Here is a 17,947-nt window from a genome sequence, read left to right on the forward strand (position 1 = left end):
CACACCTGGGCTCATGCCTCTCATCACCCCAGAAAGGCAGAGGGCTCGCCCTCCAGCCAGGCTCCCCTGACCACCCATCTCCTGCTTTACATAAGCCTTCCTGTTCCCCAACTGCTAGATACAGAGTATTTTCATTTTTAGCTCGTAAAAATAATGCTGGAAAATAACTGTATGTGGAAATTTACTCCAGTTAACGATGGGATGTGTTATATATATTTGTTAATGCATTTATTTCTATCAGTTCTACAGATGTAGACACACAGTGATATGTTCAGGACAGAGTCTATCTAAATTTCAAATGGAAATTACTCATTCCTCCTAAATGATTAACCCATTGATTTATTGGGGAATCTGTTTAAAAAATCTATCCTAGTTTATTTCTTGGCAAATTGTAGTCTAAACTATTATTTGCAAAGAGCAGATGGATTTAGGCAAAAATATTCTACAAATAACCACTGTAAAAAAAAGATTTTATAGTCAGGAACCGATTGATGAGCAAACCATACAAGTTTTAAAATGCCATCTTTTAGTTGATATTCTCACAGAATCCCTAACAAAATTTCATTGTAATGATTAGATCAAAAGAAAAGGTTCTCATGGTATATATATACAACATAACTGCATTTGGTTAAAACAGGTTTATTTCATTCACCCATCTCCTTCCTTTCAACTTGTTTCTCACTTTTTAATGAGCTGGCTGTACTCCACATGTTAGTTGATGACTATGTCAAGTCTGTATTCAGTCCAGAAAGCAGAACCACACCAGGGACTTTAATTCAGCAAACTAGTCACAGAGTTTTCAGAAAAGCTGAAAACATGGGAAGATGAGGTACCCGGAGATAAATCCTCTACAAGAAACTGCTGTTACCCCTAAAACTAAAGGTACAAAAGATGAATATCAGAATCCAGGAGCCATACTCATCAGCAGGGAGCTGAAACCCCTGTGAAAGGGCTTCCCAAGAGACCACCAGATGAGCCCTGTAGGAGGGGTTACCAGCTGCAAGCTGGAACTATGGAGGAGGGACAACTGGCAGGAGTTGGACCCATGATGTGGACTTCCAGGTGGGACTGAGACCATAAAGGAAAGAACTGGTGGCAAGATAGGGCTGTCTAGAAAGGTCTAGAATCATGGAGGAACAGCCACTGCTGAAGATCCCACCTGAAGCAGAGAGATGGAGAATTAGACTTGCTGCCCTTCCCCCACACTTTAAATCACCAGCCACTTAAGATTGACAGAGCGTAAGCTGAACTCAATGGGCAAGGGGACCCAAGAAGTATAGTTTTCAAAGATCACTCTCTGCTATAAAGAGAAGAACACAGGAAGGAGAGAGGAAGGGTGGGGATACAAAGTACACCCAAAAATAAATAGGCATAGGCAAAATGGCGAGACAAGAATTTAGAGAAAATAAAAGTAGGTATTAACCTACTTTTTTTGAAAAAAAAATGTCATCTTAACTTTTTGTGATTAGCTCTACGATTTATTTCCCACTGTCTTATGGAAATGATTGCTGATATGCTCCAGTGTGCATTGGCATCATCATTATTATTTATCTCAGGGTTGGATATAAATCTTTAACTGTTCTGAGAAGTATTTAGGCGCCATTCATAAAAATTCACCTAGGCTGCTTTCATGCACTGGGGCAGTGACCCTTCCAGCCTGGCCTGTTGGCTAATCTCCTCATCTTGATATGTGGACCTTAACATTACCCATCCTCTTCTCAGGTCTAATTGTCAGAAAATATGCATATGACCATCATCACCAAAATTAATAACTAGATTCACATATCCTCTAACAGGGCTCATAACAATTGTGAGGAATCAGGAAGCTGGTTTTGTGTCACTTTTCAATGGAGGAGAAACAAAAATCAGAGATTTTTGATTAACTTTATCCAAGTCAAACAACTAAAAGCAAGTAGGAGATATAAAATTCGTTATTGTGAACTGAAATACTTTGTCCTTTTTGCCTGTACCACTATGTTAAAATACATAATAAACTCCAGTTATATCCTAGTAACCTCAAGATCCAGAAGCTGGTTACAAAATTAATCAAATATGTGACAACAGTTGGAGAACTTCAGTGACACTGTGAAGGGGCATCTACTATCATAAACAGCTTTTGGCTTTTGAGAAAACACTGGGTGGTTTCTTTACAAAAGAAACAAAAGATAGAAAACTAACTTTAACAAACATACTGATGATATACTGATTATGTGAATTTAATCTGAGAAACAAATGATTGCTATAGGAAAAAAATAACCTCTTTAGAAAAAAAAGAAATGTGTTTGCCTTCTATTTAAGCACTGTAAAATAACTGACATAGCATTTACTAGCCTTTATTCATTCTTTCCTTCCTTAGATTACCACACCAATATCTTTAATATTGTAAGACACAGAATTTGTTAAATGCCATCTGTGTTCTTCAAATATCTTTAGTATACTTTCCTAAATACCTGCTAAAGAGAGAAAAGTCATTGCTTTTGCTTCTCCAAAGTTAATTTGATATTCTATTTTATCTTGCATAAAATACATTCTTTTATTCATGTAATAAAGTCCATTGACCCTAGCAAATTATGTCACAATTCAATGCAAAAAATCAGTATTGTATTTAAACGTAACTATTATTTCTTCAGAATATTCCTCTCTTTGGTATTAGAATAAGGTATTAGAATAATTACTTGAATCATGTAGTCTCATTTTTTTGCAGTGATAAAAGAAAACTCATGTTTTAAGGCAAGACAAGAAAAATTTAAACATAAAATTCTTCTCTGCCCATTTGGGCCTCTGCCCTCCCCTCTAATGTGCATTGGGCTTCTGCATTCCTCATTAACCAGACCTCCCCAACAGCAGAAATACCTGTTCAACCATAAGCACCCATTTTTCTTCTTCTGGAGCCAGCCATGTAACGCCTTAGAAGATAACATTACTTACTTATGACTGTATTAGTGTTACTATTAATATTACTTGTATTTTGCCTAGTTTATAAGATTGTTTCTTGCATTACCAAATGTGTGACTGAGCCTCCAATAAAAATGATGAGGAGGCAACTCGAATCAACTGACCAAATATATAGTTCTATAAGATTGTAATAGTGTAGCTCCAGATATGGAAAGAAGCAACAAGAGGAAACCATTTCCTGAACCATAAGAGATTAATAAGACAGGTAGTCCAGAGATTTTGGCTACTGTTGACAGGACCTACACTTAAAATAGCACATTAAGTGGACTATCAAAGAAATCCTTGCCCAACCTGGCAATGAGCATTCCTAGCACCATGGAATGAATCAGTCACAAAATGCCTCCAAAACTTTGGTCAAAATTAAGACTGGACTAGAGGGAACTGTAAATAAAGAAGGTTGCCCACCATTCAGTTCTACAGGAACCAAGTCACTAGCCATTGCAGTCACTGACCTACATACACCCTGAAGAAAAAGGCAGAGCGAAGATCAGGAGGAGGCACTTTGCGTTCCTGGAAAAATGGCAGAATTGGCACTCAGTTAGATATTTTCAGGAGACAATTTTATGAACCCAGTTTCTTGCATCTTCCCACACTTACAAAAGCACTAAAACTGTTAACTAAGATACCTGTTCCTTGCCAATAGTAGTCACCTTCTACCAAGATATGAGCTTGATTGCATGTACCCCCTTCATCAAATTTACATATATACTGGCCTCCCTGCTTACATCTTTGGAACAGTTCTCAGAGCTATCTGAAAGGCTATCTCCTGGGTTATAATCCTCAAGTTGGCTCAAATAAAATTTTCCATTTCTAAATAAAAACAAAAATAAACAAATGGCAGCTAATGAAACTTAAAAGCTTTTGCACAGCAAAGGAAACCATACACAAGATGAAAAGACAACCCTCAGAATGGGAGAAAATATTTGCACATGAAGCAACTGACAAAGGATTAATCTCCAAAATTTACAAGCAGCTCATGCAGCTCAATAACAAAAAAACAACCCAATCCAAAAATGGGCAGACGACCTAAATACACATTTCTCCAAAGAAGATATACAGATTGCCAACAAACACATGAACAAATGCTCAACATCACTAATCATCAGAGAAATGCAAATCAAAACTACAATGAGGTATCACCACACACCAGTCAGAATAAACAATAAATGCTGGAGAGGATGTGGAGAAAAGGGAACCCTCTTGTATTGTTGGAGGCAATGTAAATTGATACAGCCCCTATGGAGAACAGTATGGAGGTTACTTAAAAAACTAAAAATAGGGGACTTCCCTGGTGGCGCAGTGGTTGAGAGTCTGCCTGCCCATGCAAGGGACATGGGTTCGCGCCCCCGGTCCGGGAAGATCCCACAAGCTGTGGAGCAACTAAGCCCGTGAGCCATGGCCGCTGATCCTGAGCATCCAGAGCCTGTGCTCTGCTACGGGAGAGGCCGCAACAGTGAGAGGCCCGCATACCACAAAAAAAAAAAAAAAAAAAAAAAACCGTAATTCAAAAAGAGTCATGTACCACAATGTTCATTGCAGCTCTATTTACAGTAGCCACAACAAGGAAGCAACCTAAGTGTCCATCAACAGATGAATGGATAAAGCAGATGTGGCACATATATACAATGGAATATTACTCAGCCATAAAAAGAAACAAAATTGAGTTATTTGTAGTGAGGTGGATGGACCTAGAGTCTGTCATACAGAGTGAAGTCAGAAAGAGAAAAACAAATACCGTATGCTAACACATATATATGGAATCTAGAAAAAAAATGGTTCTGAAGAACCTAGGGGCAGGACAAAAATAAAGACGCAGACGTAGAGAATGGAATTGAAGGCATGGGGAGCAGGAAGGGTAAGCTGGGACGAAGTGAGAGAGTGGCATGGACTTATATATACTACCAAATGTAAAATAGCTAGTGGGAAGCAGCCGCATAGCACAGGGATATCACTTGGTGCTTTGTGACCACCTAGAGGGGTGGGAGGGAGACGCAAGAGGGAGGAGATATGGGGATATATGTGTATGTAGAGCTGATTCACTTTGTTATAAAGCAGAAACTAACACACCATTGCAAAGCAATTATATTCCAATAAAGATGTTAAAAAAAACACCTTCCACTTCTTTCTTAGATTGACTATAGATTGTTATGTCGATAGTATCTATTATAAAGCTAAAATAATTATATGGATGTAGTGAACATACACATACATACTGAGGTACACGTTTTTGTGTGTGTATATACATATATACACATGTATTTGTGTACATGTGTGTCCTTTAGCTGGATGTACACACCTATGTTTGCCATTGCCTATAGAAGAGTGCAAATAGGAGAGAATAGACATACTGGGAAAGTAGATATATCATAGCTGTACAAACAGAAATGGGAAGGCAGAAGGATATTTATTAATAAATATTTGTGCACTCCTGTGTGCATATGTAGAAACCCAAGCTCTTTTGACCTATGATTTCTCATATTAGATTCACCTTTTATTGGTTCTGAGATTGCAGGAATGGTGTGTATGTGAGACAGAGAGAGAGAGAGAGAAACACTTTAGCACTGTCACAGCAGCAAATTGAAATTGGGAATTTATTATAGAAAATGGGCAGTTTTTACTGAGACTTTTTACTCAGAGCATCAAGAAAAAAAAATGTATGAAAAATTCAAGAACTACACTGAGGGCCAAATTATCAAAGTTTGGGGCAAAAGACCAGAGATCCGGCTCACCAGGTCTGTAATTACAGAGGTCTGTAATTGCTCACTCAGACAGAAACCACCATGTACTGGCCCAGAAAGAGAGTGACCACATCTTTCCTCTCTTAACCCTGTGGCCCCAATTTCATTCTTCTTCCCTTTGGGTCTCCTTTCGATGTGTGAAGCATGCTTGTTTATTTGTCTTCAGTGTGGTCTCACAAGAAATGGGGGATGGGGAGAAGCCACCAGAAAGCAAAACGAGAAGTCTGTTGAGTCAGCCTCCCACGGTGGTGAGGGAGGGAAGCAGGCAGTGGGAGGATGAGAAGCTGAAAACCAGCGAGGCGTTAAAATAGTGCACAGCTGCCCGGTTCCCAAACATAACAGGAAATACAGGTCTTCATGATAAACTTAAGGACCAATAGAAATGATTTAATTTTTTTCTTACTTTCCTTCATTTTTAGATTCTACTAGTATTTTAATGTAAACCAAGTCAATTCATTTTGATGTAAACCAAGTCAACTCATTTTGAAAGTAGTGCAGGCAATGGTTACAACTATGCTAATTGATTTAATACTCCCCACAACCCCTACTGTATTTATCTTTGAACCAAAGACCCCCACAGGTAAGGTGTTTCTTCCATAGGTCTATTATGGGTTTTCCCCTCTCTAGTTTCATTATTAATTACAGTAAAAAAAAAAAAAATAAGAGTAAGCGGTTATTGCTTATTTTCACCAAATATGGGTCATACACGGGCATTCACATATATTTTTCTAAACCTTGCAACAACTCTGTGAGAGGCAGTTACTGCTTCTGTTTAGTTTTATAATGAAACAATGGGGAAGAAATGGTAGGTGTTGGGATCTGCAAATAGTACAATATATGTGAGGAAGCTGAGGCCATAATGAACTCTACAACGGACAGGTTCATCCAAATTCCCTAAGGGAAGGAAAGTACAAATCTCACAACTCAATTCAGTGAAGAATCACTATTCGAAGACCTTCTGACCCAGGAATTCCCCTGCTGGTATGTATGTGTGAAATTCTAAGATTGTAAGAATTCTAAGGTTGTATGTGCAACCTTGCATGTAGCAGCCTCACTTGTGTTGAAAAAAAAATTAGGGATTAACCTAAAATATTCACCAACCCATAATGGTCAAATAAATTATGGTTTATCTATACATGGAACACTATGAAACTTTAAATAGGTACACTATTGAGGGAGGAGGTCAAGATGGCAGAGTAGGACGACACTGAGCTCACCTCCCCCCATGAACATATCAAAATATTATACATCTACATATGGAGCAATTCTCATTGAAAACAAACTAGAGACTGTCATAGGGACTCATACAATCAAGGCTGTAAATAAAGATCCAAATGAAGTTAGGTAGGAAGGGAAGAGAAGCAATCATCAGGACCTGTACCCCTAGAAGGGGACACAGACAAGGAAGGGGATTATACCAGCTTGGAGATCCTCCCTGGAGAGTGAGCTGCTCAAACCACATGCTGGGTACCCCAGCCCTGGGGTCTGACGCTGGGAAGAAAAGTCCCCTTAGCTGGTTTGAAAACCAGAAGGACTAAAAGAAGAGCCGTAAGAAACCTAGACTCTGCTCGTGAAGAGCACATACATGCTTGCTTTCTCCTGGGAACAAGGCAGAGGAAGCAGAATTAAACTGGACTCTGGCTGGTTTCCATGACTACCTGTGTGTATCTCAGCCCATGCTGAGTGTCCACTCCAGCCCCTATAAGCTCCACACTAGGGCAAAGGCTGCCAGGGCCAAGGAGGGTGCACAGATGGGTGGATGGAGCCAGCTCAGGCCTTGCACAGCATCCGAACAGGGTGAGGGTGGTCATTACTGGGATTCATGGGGGCGGTAGATCAGAAGCAGTCTGGATCTCAAACTGATGTGCCAAGACTGTCTCACCATGCACACCAGCCTGCAATGGGTGCCCATTTTGGCCCCTCTTGTTCCAGCACTGCTCCCCTCTGGGTTGAAAGTGCTTTGCTGGGAGTGGGGAGAGTGCACACCTAGAAGGAATAGAACCTGCTTGGACCCAACCCTCAGGGTTTCTGCTCCAGAACATTGGGATGTGAACCTACCTCAATAGGGCAGTGACAGCCACTGAGCATAGGAGAAGCCGTGGCTCACAGCTGGTTCCAGCTCTAGCCCTCCATCTCCAGCCCCAATACCCCCCAAGGTGATAGCTGCCAGCTCACCCTGGGAAGACATGAGCCCTGCTCACGTCAGATCCAGCTCTCCCACCAAAGCCACTGGGCACACATAGACTGCATAGGGATGCTCCCACACAAGGACATCCCTTCAAAACGAGGATAAGTAACTGTTTCGCCTAACTTCATAGAGACAAAGAAAGTTAAGCAAATGAGAAGACAGAGGAATTTTTTCCAAACAAAAGAATAAGGAAAAAACCCTGAAAAAACAACTAATAAAACAGAGATAAACAGCTAAAAGCATCAGTCATAAGAATGCTAACTGAACTACGGAAAAGAATTGATGAACACAGTGAGAATTTTAACAAGGAACTAAAAAAATGTTTTTTAAGAAACAGTCAGAAGTGAAGATTACAATGACATAAATGAAAAAAAAAAACACACTAGAAGGAATTAATAGCAGACTAGGTGATACAAAAGAACACATAAGTGACCTGGAAGATAGAATAATAGAAATCACTCATTCTGAACAGCAAAAAGAAAAACAAAAAATGAGAACAGTTTAGGGGCTCTCAGAGACAACAATAACAGTGCTAACATTCACATTATAGGGGTCCCAGAAGAAGAGAAAGGAGTTGAAAATGTATTTGATGAAATTATGAATGAAAATGTCCCAAACCTGAAAAAGGTAACAGATACCCAGGTACAGGAAGCATAAAGGGTCCATCCACAGATGAATGCATAAAGAAGATATGGTATATTTATACAATGGAATATTACTCAGCCATAAAAAAGAATGAAATTTTGCTATTTGCAACAACACGGATGGACCTGGAAGGAATTATGCTTAGTGAAATAATGCAGAGAAAGATAAATACTATATTTTATCACTTAAATGTAGAATCTATAAAGTATACTAATAAATATAACAAAATAGAAATAGACTCAAAGATAAAGCGAAAAAACTAGTGGTTACCAGTGGGGAAAGGAGAGGAGAGGGGGAAAGATAGGGTTAGGGTATTAAGAGGTACAAACTACTATGTATAAAATAAATAATGCAACAAGGATATATTGTATAGCACAGGGCATATAGCCAATATTTATAATAACTTTAAATGGAGTATAATCTATAAAAATATTGAATTACTATGTTGTATACCTGGAACTAATATAATATTGTAAGTCAACTATACTTCAGTAAAAAATAAACAAAATTAAATAAGTACATGTTTATAAGTTAATGTGGAAAATCTCTAAGGTATATTAAGCCAAAAAAAGCAAAGAACAGAACAATGTACAAACGTGATCTCTGTGATGTGTTGATAATACTTTTTATAATACAGATAATATTTAACATAATATTAGAGGTTATTTTGGTGTCTTTTTATAATATCTACAATTATACATAACTGATTTCATATACACACACATACTTATGAAAGACTGCCAAAAACAAAAAGCCTCTAACAGTGATTTTGAATGGAAAGAAGGTTGAATTATAGGGAAGTTTATTTTATAACTTTTGGGGTGATTTGAATTTTTTATATGCATATAGTATTTTTATATTAAGAAAATTAATTTTTTCATGGGTGTGGGATTATGGATTATTCCTGTTTGTCATACTTCTGTGTATTAAAAATGCAAAAAATAAATATTCTATTCTGAAATGCCCTTCTCCTCTACCAAACACCTAAATACTCACTAAATTAGGTCTCACATACTTTGGAAAGCATTACAGAGCTCACAAAACAGTAAGGGATGTCCTCCATGAACCCTAACACCAAAAACAAAAATCCTCAGAAAACACAAAGCAGTTCAAAAAACTTTGAGCTAAATCTGGAGTGGAAAATCCACACAGAAACCATGGCTTCCCTAGAGGTGTGCTCAATCCAGAAACCTCGAAATTTGCTGGTTACCAGTCCCTCTGTGGAAAAGAATTTAGTTCTGACAAGTCCAGGAGTATGTTACACATACTGAGATGTTACACATTAAGACAGGTATCGAAAATAACTATCTTGATGGAAGGGGGCACAGGAAAACTTGCATGCTGGGCAAATGAAGCAAAAAGAAAGGCAGGCTGTGTTTGTTGGACTTAGGTGGGGAAAGTAATATTGTCTTCCCTAATAATTTGTATCCCTAGCCCTTCTCTCACCCACTCCTGAAATTTGAATTATTCCACACTCTCATACAGTGAAATCTACATCCAAGAGACAAAATTTTAAAGTTTTGTTTCCAGATTAGTACCCTAGTACTGGCAGAAACAAAGGTTAATCAACTCAGTGCAGGGTTTGAAGATTCCCAGAATGAAAGTTCCAACAAATAGCTCATAATTAAATCTAGGAAATATGAGGAAACACAATAATCAAGAGTCAGAAACTACAGACTGCAGAATAAGGTACACACGGAGTATGGATACTGAAAATATAAGAAACAATGTACAAAATAAGTATGGTTATACTGTTTAACAAAATAATGGGAAATGCAGAAAATATTATAAGGAAATGAGACAATCAAAAGTGATCAGGCCTATATTTAAAGGGATACAAAATATAATCACTAAAAGTTAAAATTCATCTTATATTTTTAAATGATAAAACACAGCTACTGACAACATCAGCAAACTATAAAAGCAAAATGAAGAGATTACTCATAATACAACTCAAAACTGAAGAAAGTGAAACTATGAAAGAGAGGTTAGGTGAAATCAATGACCAAAGAGAAATCCTAAGAGCTTCTGATTGGAAATCCACACAGAATAAAGAGAAGTGGGCAAATCCAATATTCTGATTCAAATTTTTCAGAATTGATCCAAAAAAACCACAGTTTTCAGATGTAAGAAACACAATGAATTTTTTTTTTTTTTTTGCGGTATGCAGGCCTCTCACTGTTGTGGCTTCTCCCGTTGCGGAGCACAGGCTCCGGACGTGCAGGCTCAGCAGCCATGGCTCACGGGCCCAGCCGCTCCACAGCATGTGGGATCTTCCTGGACCGGGGCACAAACCCGTGTCCCCTGCATCGACAGGCGGAGTCCCAACCACTGCGCCGCCAGTGAAGCCCCAAGCACAATGAATTTTAAAAACCTACTTTCAGTCACAGCATAGTAAACTGCAAAATATGAAAGCAAATGAGAAGATCTCACACCACCTGGAACTTTTCACTATCAATGATGGAAGCCAATCACACTGGATGACCTCTTTACTCTGTGGTATATCTACAAGGAAGATGAAACCACAGCCCCTACCTCATTGTCTAGCCCATCAGATCCCTCCAACATCCCCTTTGCCACCTCTAAATCTCTCCAATCTTGCCTGTGCATTGCTATTTTCCAACTCTGTCCTTTTATCATACCATAGAAATGATGTAGAGTCATTTTCTGTTTATTTCACAGCTTATTTCACAGCTTATGCAGATTGCCTCTGGTTGCCCCTCTGCTCCTTGGATTTTTGTCATGAATCCAGTAATTTCCACAGTCTCTGAAAGCCTAAATTTCTTTCAGGAGTTTTTGTTAATTCCTAAGTATTTACCTTCAGAGCTCTTATCTCTTGCTTCCTGTGTATTACTTTTATGCCTTTTATCAACTTATAGACTGCCTGCCCCCATTCAATTTCCCCCAAAATAATCACTCTCTTAAAAAATAATGAAAATTAGCCTTAGTACTACAATTTTTTATGGAGTAGAAAGAATTGGAGAACTTTTGATTTGTACTTGGTCAGAAGTACAAATCCAACAGAAGAAGCCAGAGAGCCTGAAGTGGCACTAACTGGTTCTGGGTGAGGAAAGGCTGAAGTGAAAGCAGGGACCATGAATACATTACATAATGAAACTATGAAGAGCAATATAGTAGCGTCAGACCTGGAAACCCTGTCCCCTGGTGTGTGTGCCCTGGCCCTTTCCTGAAAACATAAGGAATTAAACACAGAGGAATTATACAGACATAAACTAGACAAATAAAAGAATTACTAAAGTTCCTAGAAGCTATATTCTTTGGTCCCAAGTATAAAACCGTAATAGGGAAGAACAAATCTGACTTCATAATACATCTGTTTCTTTTGCTTTAACCTTTATATTCTATTGCTTTTGCTACAAGTTAATTATTAAAGGGATGCTGCCTATACCTTAAGGTATACATGATGGTCCATCTCCCAAAATCCTTCCTCCCATGCCTGAGCACTAAGTGTCCATCGACAGATGAATGGATAAAGCAGATGTGGCACATATATACAATGGAATATTACTCAGCCATAAAAAGAAACGAAACTGAGTTATTTGTAGTGAGGTGGATGGACCTAGAGTCTGTCATACAGAGTGAAGTAAGTCAGAAAGAGAAAAACAAATATCGTATGCTAACACATATACATGGAATCTGAAAAAAAAAATGGTTCTGATGAACCTAGGGGCAGGACAGGAATAAAGACGCAGACGCAGAGAATGGACTTGAGGACACGGGGAGGGGGAAGGGTAAGCTGGGACGAAGTGAGAGAGTGGCATGGACACATATACCCTACCAAATGTAAAATAGCTAGCTAGTGGGAAGCAGCCGCATAGCACAGAGAGATCAGCTTGGTGCTTTGTGACCACCTAGAGGCGGTGGGATAGGGAGGGTGGGAGGGAGACGCAGAGGGAGGGGATATGGGGATATATGTATATGTATAGCTGATTCACTTTGTTATACAGCAACAACACAACAATGTAAAGCAATTATACTCCAATAAAGATGTTAAAAAAAAATACTTTGTTTAAGCTCACAGGAAACATTCTGACAAGGTCCACCTATGAATGGCTGCAGGAAGGAAGAAATTAGAACCAGGAAATATTTGCAACAACTTAATGCCTCTTTTTACTTTAACTCCTCATCCCCTGTAAAAGAAACTAGCATCCAAACCCCAGCAAGATGGTTCTCTGGGACACTAGTCCACCATCTTCTCCGTCTGCTGGCTTTATTCCTTGCCCCAACAACTCATCTCTCCATTTATTGGCCTGTTATGTGGCAAGCAGTACGAGTTTGGATTCGGTAACAAATCTCCTGCTTCCCAGAAGACAGGGTGGTGCAGGAATAACGACAAGTTTAATTTATAAACTCTGCTGGTTACTTGCTATGAGATCCTCATCCTATTCTTCAACTTCTCTGAACTCAGTTTTCTCATCTGTAAAATTGTATATGGGGAGATGTTCCTGAAGAGAAGTGATATAAGATATAAAAAATATCAGACATGTTCTATCCCTGGCAAACTGATTATCAACCTTAACTCATTCTCCAATGTTTCTCTGCCAATCGTTGTAAGTTTGTCACCCCAATCTGCTACCTTATCAGTTCTTCATGTTTAGCTTTATTTCCTGGACCCTGATATTCTTTAGAGATTTGTTCAAGGGTTTTCTTACCTGAGTACTTTGAATGCAAGTAACGAATGCTTGAAGTGACAGTGTCCTTTATGTGATACCAGACAGCAGATTTTGAAAAGATTTAGCAAAATGAATATTGCATTAAATGGGCTAAAAATTCTGTTGAAATCAGTAAAGGGTGGAATCTATATTGTACAGAATAAAATAGGATGAAAGAAAATAAAGTTATCTAGAACCTAAAAGAGTAAAGAGATGATGGGGGGGACACCCATTATATCCCTCTATTCAAACTATGTCTCCTGTGCTTTTCCAAGATGCAGGCAGTTAGGAATATTATCTAGCTCCCCAAAGAGAAGATGATGGATCTGAAGAACTAATCTCAGAGACTTGACCTCTGACTAGGTATTATCAGAGGAGAAGACTAACTAGCACAAGATTGATAATCAAACATATAGTCGAGGATATTTCCTCTTGATTTAATAGGAAAACATATCCAAAATAAATAGGACTCACTGGGTTATATCTACAATAACAAAGAAGTATGATCCCAAATATATAGTTTTTGTCAGTCAAATAGACCAGTTATGCTGAAGTAACAACTCCCAAATCTGATACCTGTCCTTGCTCATAAGACAAGGACAGTGAAGACTATTTGGGTGAGCAGAGGACTCTGCCTCTCCCCTAGGGACTCTGGCTGACAAAGTTTCCATCAACCATTAGGTGATTTGCACACACCTTTATAGTCTGTGCAAATGGAAAGACGTTCAGTGCATTCATCTTCACATATTATTCACCTGGATACTTGCTAATTTCATGACTTAGAACTTGTGCTGTTGTTATCTTTTTTAAAGTAACATACCACATGTCACATCCACTCACTTTTTCTTGACCAAAGCAAGTTACATGAGCATGTAAAAGACTAACAGTCCTATTAAGTGCCTAGAAAAAGTGGTGAAGCAGGATATTTATGAAAGCCCTCATGACTGCCCTGTAATCTCATAAAATTATAAATGTAATATAATGTATAAGCTACTAAGGAAAAAAACATTCTACTTGGAAATAAATAAAAATAGAGTTACATGAGACATTATGGGAGAGAAGGGTATATTTCAAGAACTGCCTATGCAACCACATTGATCTTCAAATATGGAAGAAAAAGAAAGATATTATCAGATATGTCTTTGGATAGTTAGGAAATATGCCCTTTCACCAAAATTTTCTTAAGGAAATAACTCCAGGTATTGAAAGCTGAATTTCAGAAAGCATTTTTGAATAGGGATATTGTTGATTAAAATGGGTGCTGACAGATCCATTTATTGAGGAGGTCAGTAAATGAGAACACTCAGCGCAATACCTGCAGCTGGTTAGAATTATCTAAGTGTTGAAACAAATATACTACATGAAATACATAACATAAAAACTCACAGCAATGCTTTCATGGTTCTAATTAGATTAATAGGATGGTGGAGGACTGAAAAGACAAAAGCATAAATACACTTCTCTTTCTAATATAATCAGATCCACAGTTATTATGGGCTATTTGAGTTATATAAAAGATTAATAACAGCTAGAGAAGTTTTAAGATAAGCAATACTATTCATATATATATGTATATATATATATGCTACAAATTGATTTACTTTTTAAATTTAAAACATTCATGATTAACCCAATAAAAGATAAAAAGCTGAATAAAACTGGGTGCTCATACCTTTTATACAAATAAAAGGAGATACAAAAGTTGAAAAGCAGGACATGGAATCCAAAAATAAAGTAACATATCGAACTTTTTCCATATGCAAATGACATGCTTAAAGTAAAATTCAAAAGTTAGAATACAACAGTGGATAAAACTATCTGCTTGATACTAATATTGTCACCATTCTCATATTTAAGTGGATAAAATTTATGGGAATTATTTAAAGTGAAATAAGAAAGTAGATTTTAATGATGAAAGGCACAGACATAACTATAATGAATCTATTTATATCCAACAAATAGCAAGGCATTCCAATATATAAAGCAAAAATTCTGTTGCAAATACTAGGAATAATGGGAAAACACTATGGTAGTGATGTTTTAATTCACTGTTCCTATTATATGGCAGTTAAAATAAATTAAAGATACAGGAAATCAGTAATACATAAAATGTGGGATTTGGTTCCATTTATATGTTTTTCCTACTTTTATTATTTTCCTTTGTGCCAGCTAATGAGCTTAAGTTAGCTGAGTGTTTTGAGCCACAGCAGAGCTTTCTCAGGCACAGTGACTTAAGACACAGCTAATAATAGTATTGGCACCCTTATCGTGCATGGCAGAAATCTCTGAAGCCACAAGTCTTTTAAAAATTATCTCAAAATTTGAAACGTATGTTCTTGGATATGTCTGCTCAAATAATTTCAGCATAATTTAATCAACATTCTACTCCTCTCCCTGTTCACGCGTTAATTAACCAAGTGGCTTGTATCCATTATTCTTTCTGATTTTTATAATTTGTTTACTACATTATTTGGTTACCGTCTTGGACTGAACTGATTTCTTTGAAAAGATTTTCTAAAAGCATGAAAAGGTAGCATTCTACACTTCTGAGAAGATGACAAGTTCATTCTCAGGAAAACTGGAGAGCCAAAAGGCATTAATGTATTGATTGATGTCCCATTGTCTTCAATAGCATTGTTGTTTTGTGATGAAAAAGCCAAATACTACATTTGATCTCAGTAAATTCCCTCTAGTCTAAATATGTTCGATTCCAACTTCTTATGTGTGAAAAAAGGCAACTAATGTACTGTAAATGAATGAATATAAACTAAGTTGTTGGAATTCATAATGAGAGATGAAATTAAGGACTTAATTCTGCCTCTTAGCAGTGAAATGAGTTCTAGTGAGTTGGATTATTTTTCAGTCAAAGTTTTACAAAAGTCTAAATTAGAAAACACAAACTAAACCAAATTATAAACCATGTGTGAAATATAAATGCAAATTTATTTTGAGAAAGTAAACTAATATTTGGTTGATTGGAACATGAGCATGGAAGACTGCAATTTTTAATTCCTTAAGTGTCATAAGTTGAATGGTAATACATGTTTTTATTTCTGTGAAAACTTGTTTCCATGATGACTAGAAATTTTTAGGCCCAACCGTATCTTAGCAATTGTAAGATTTAATTCCTCATTTTCCACAAGGACAATAGTAGCCTGGAGAAGTACCTCCTCCAAGACCATACAGCTGGCCCAGAGACTGGAACCTGGGCTTTAGTCCTTTTCTTTCCAGAGATCTAAAGATCACTGTCATCTCTTATTATCTGACTTGTCTAACATATTTGGGGCTAGTAAATTTTATTTTATTATTTATTTATTTTTAATTCCTGTATTCTTTTATTAATTTTAACATCTTTATTGGAGTATAATTGCTTTAAATGGTGTGTTAGTTTCTGCTTTATAACAAAGTGAATCAGCTATACATATACATATACATATATCCCCATATCTCCTCCATCTTGTGTCTCCCTCTCACCCTCCCTATCCCACCCTTCTAGGTGGTCACAAAGCACTGAGCTGATCTCCCTGTGCTATGCGGCTGCTTCCCACTAGCTATCTATTTTACGTTTGGTAGTGTATATATGTCCATGCCACTCTCTCACTTCATCCCAGCTTACCCTTCCCCCTCCCTGTGTCTTCAAATCCATTCTCTACATCTGCGTCTTTATTCCTGTCCTGTCCCTAGGTTCTTCAGAACCATTTTTCTTTTAAGCTTCCATATATATGCAAATCGAAACTACAATGAGGTATCACGTCACACCAGTCAGAATGGCCATCACCAAAAAAAATCTACAAACAATAAATGCTGGAGAGGGGTTGGAGAAGAGGGAACCCTCTTGCACTGTTGGTGGGAATGTAAATTGATACAGCCACTGTGGAGAACAGCATGGAGGGTCCTTAAATAACTAAAAATAGAACTACCATATGACCCAGCAATCCCACTACTGGGCATATACCCTGAGAAAAACCATAATTCAAAAAGAGTCATGTACCACAATGTTCATTGCAGCTCTATTTACAATAGCCAGGACATGGAAGCAACCTAAGTGTCCATCGACAGATGAATGGATAAAGAAGATGTGGCACATATATACAATGGAATATTACTCAGCCATAAAAAGAAACAAAATTGAGTTATTTGTAGTGAGGTGGATGGACCTAGAGTCTGTCACAGAGTGAAGTAAATCAGAAAGAGAAAAACAAATACCGTATGCTAACACATATATATGGAATCTAAAAAACTGTTTTTTAAATGGTTCTGATGAACCTAGGTGCAGGACAGGAATAAAGATGCAGACATAGAGAATGGACTTGAGGACATGGGGTGTGGAAAGGGTACACTAGGGCTAGTAAATTTTAAAACGGCCTTTGGAAATATCAGAACTGTATTTTATCAGAAAAAATTCTACGGGGACTATTCATAAAGGAATGGAGACAGTGTGTTAGTGTTGGAACTTCCAAACACGGAAAAAAGGGCAGGAGGGGAGGAATAAAAGTTTGACCTGGAGAAGCAGACGATATGATTAACGAAGGGCCAGGCTGGAAGCACTCCTATGAGGATCTATGGAAGAACCACGTAACATCCAGATCAGGACATGACAGGTCTCAAAAGTCAGGAATTCATGAAGGAAAAGGTGCAGCATCTTCAGATGCAGGCAGGAAATGAGGCAGAAGAGAGTGCTGCCTGCCAAACTGCAAAGTGAGTACTGCACAAAAGTGCTCTGCAGAGGAAGGAAGCTGCAGGTGTCC

This window comes from Neophocaena asiaeorientalis, unplaced genomic scaffold (genome assembly GCF_003031525.2).
Source record: "Neophocaena asiaeorientalis asiaeorientalis breed wild unplaced genomic scaffold, Neophocaena_asiaeorientalis_V1.1 scaffold220, whole genome shotgun sequence".
NCBI lineage: Eukaryota > Metazoa > Chordata > Mammalia > Artiodactyla > Phocoenidae > Neophocaena > Neophocaena asiaeorientalis.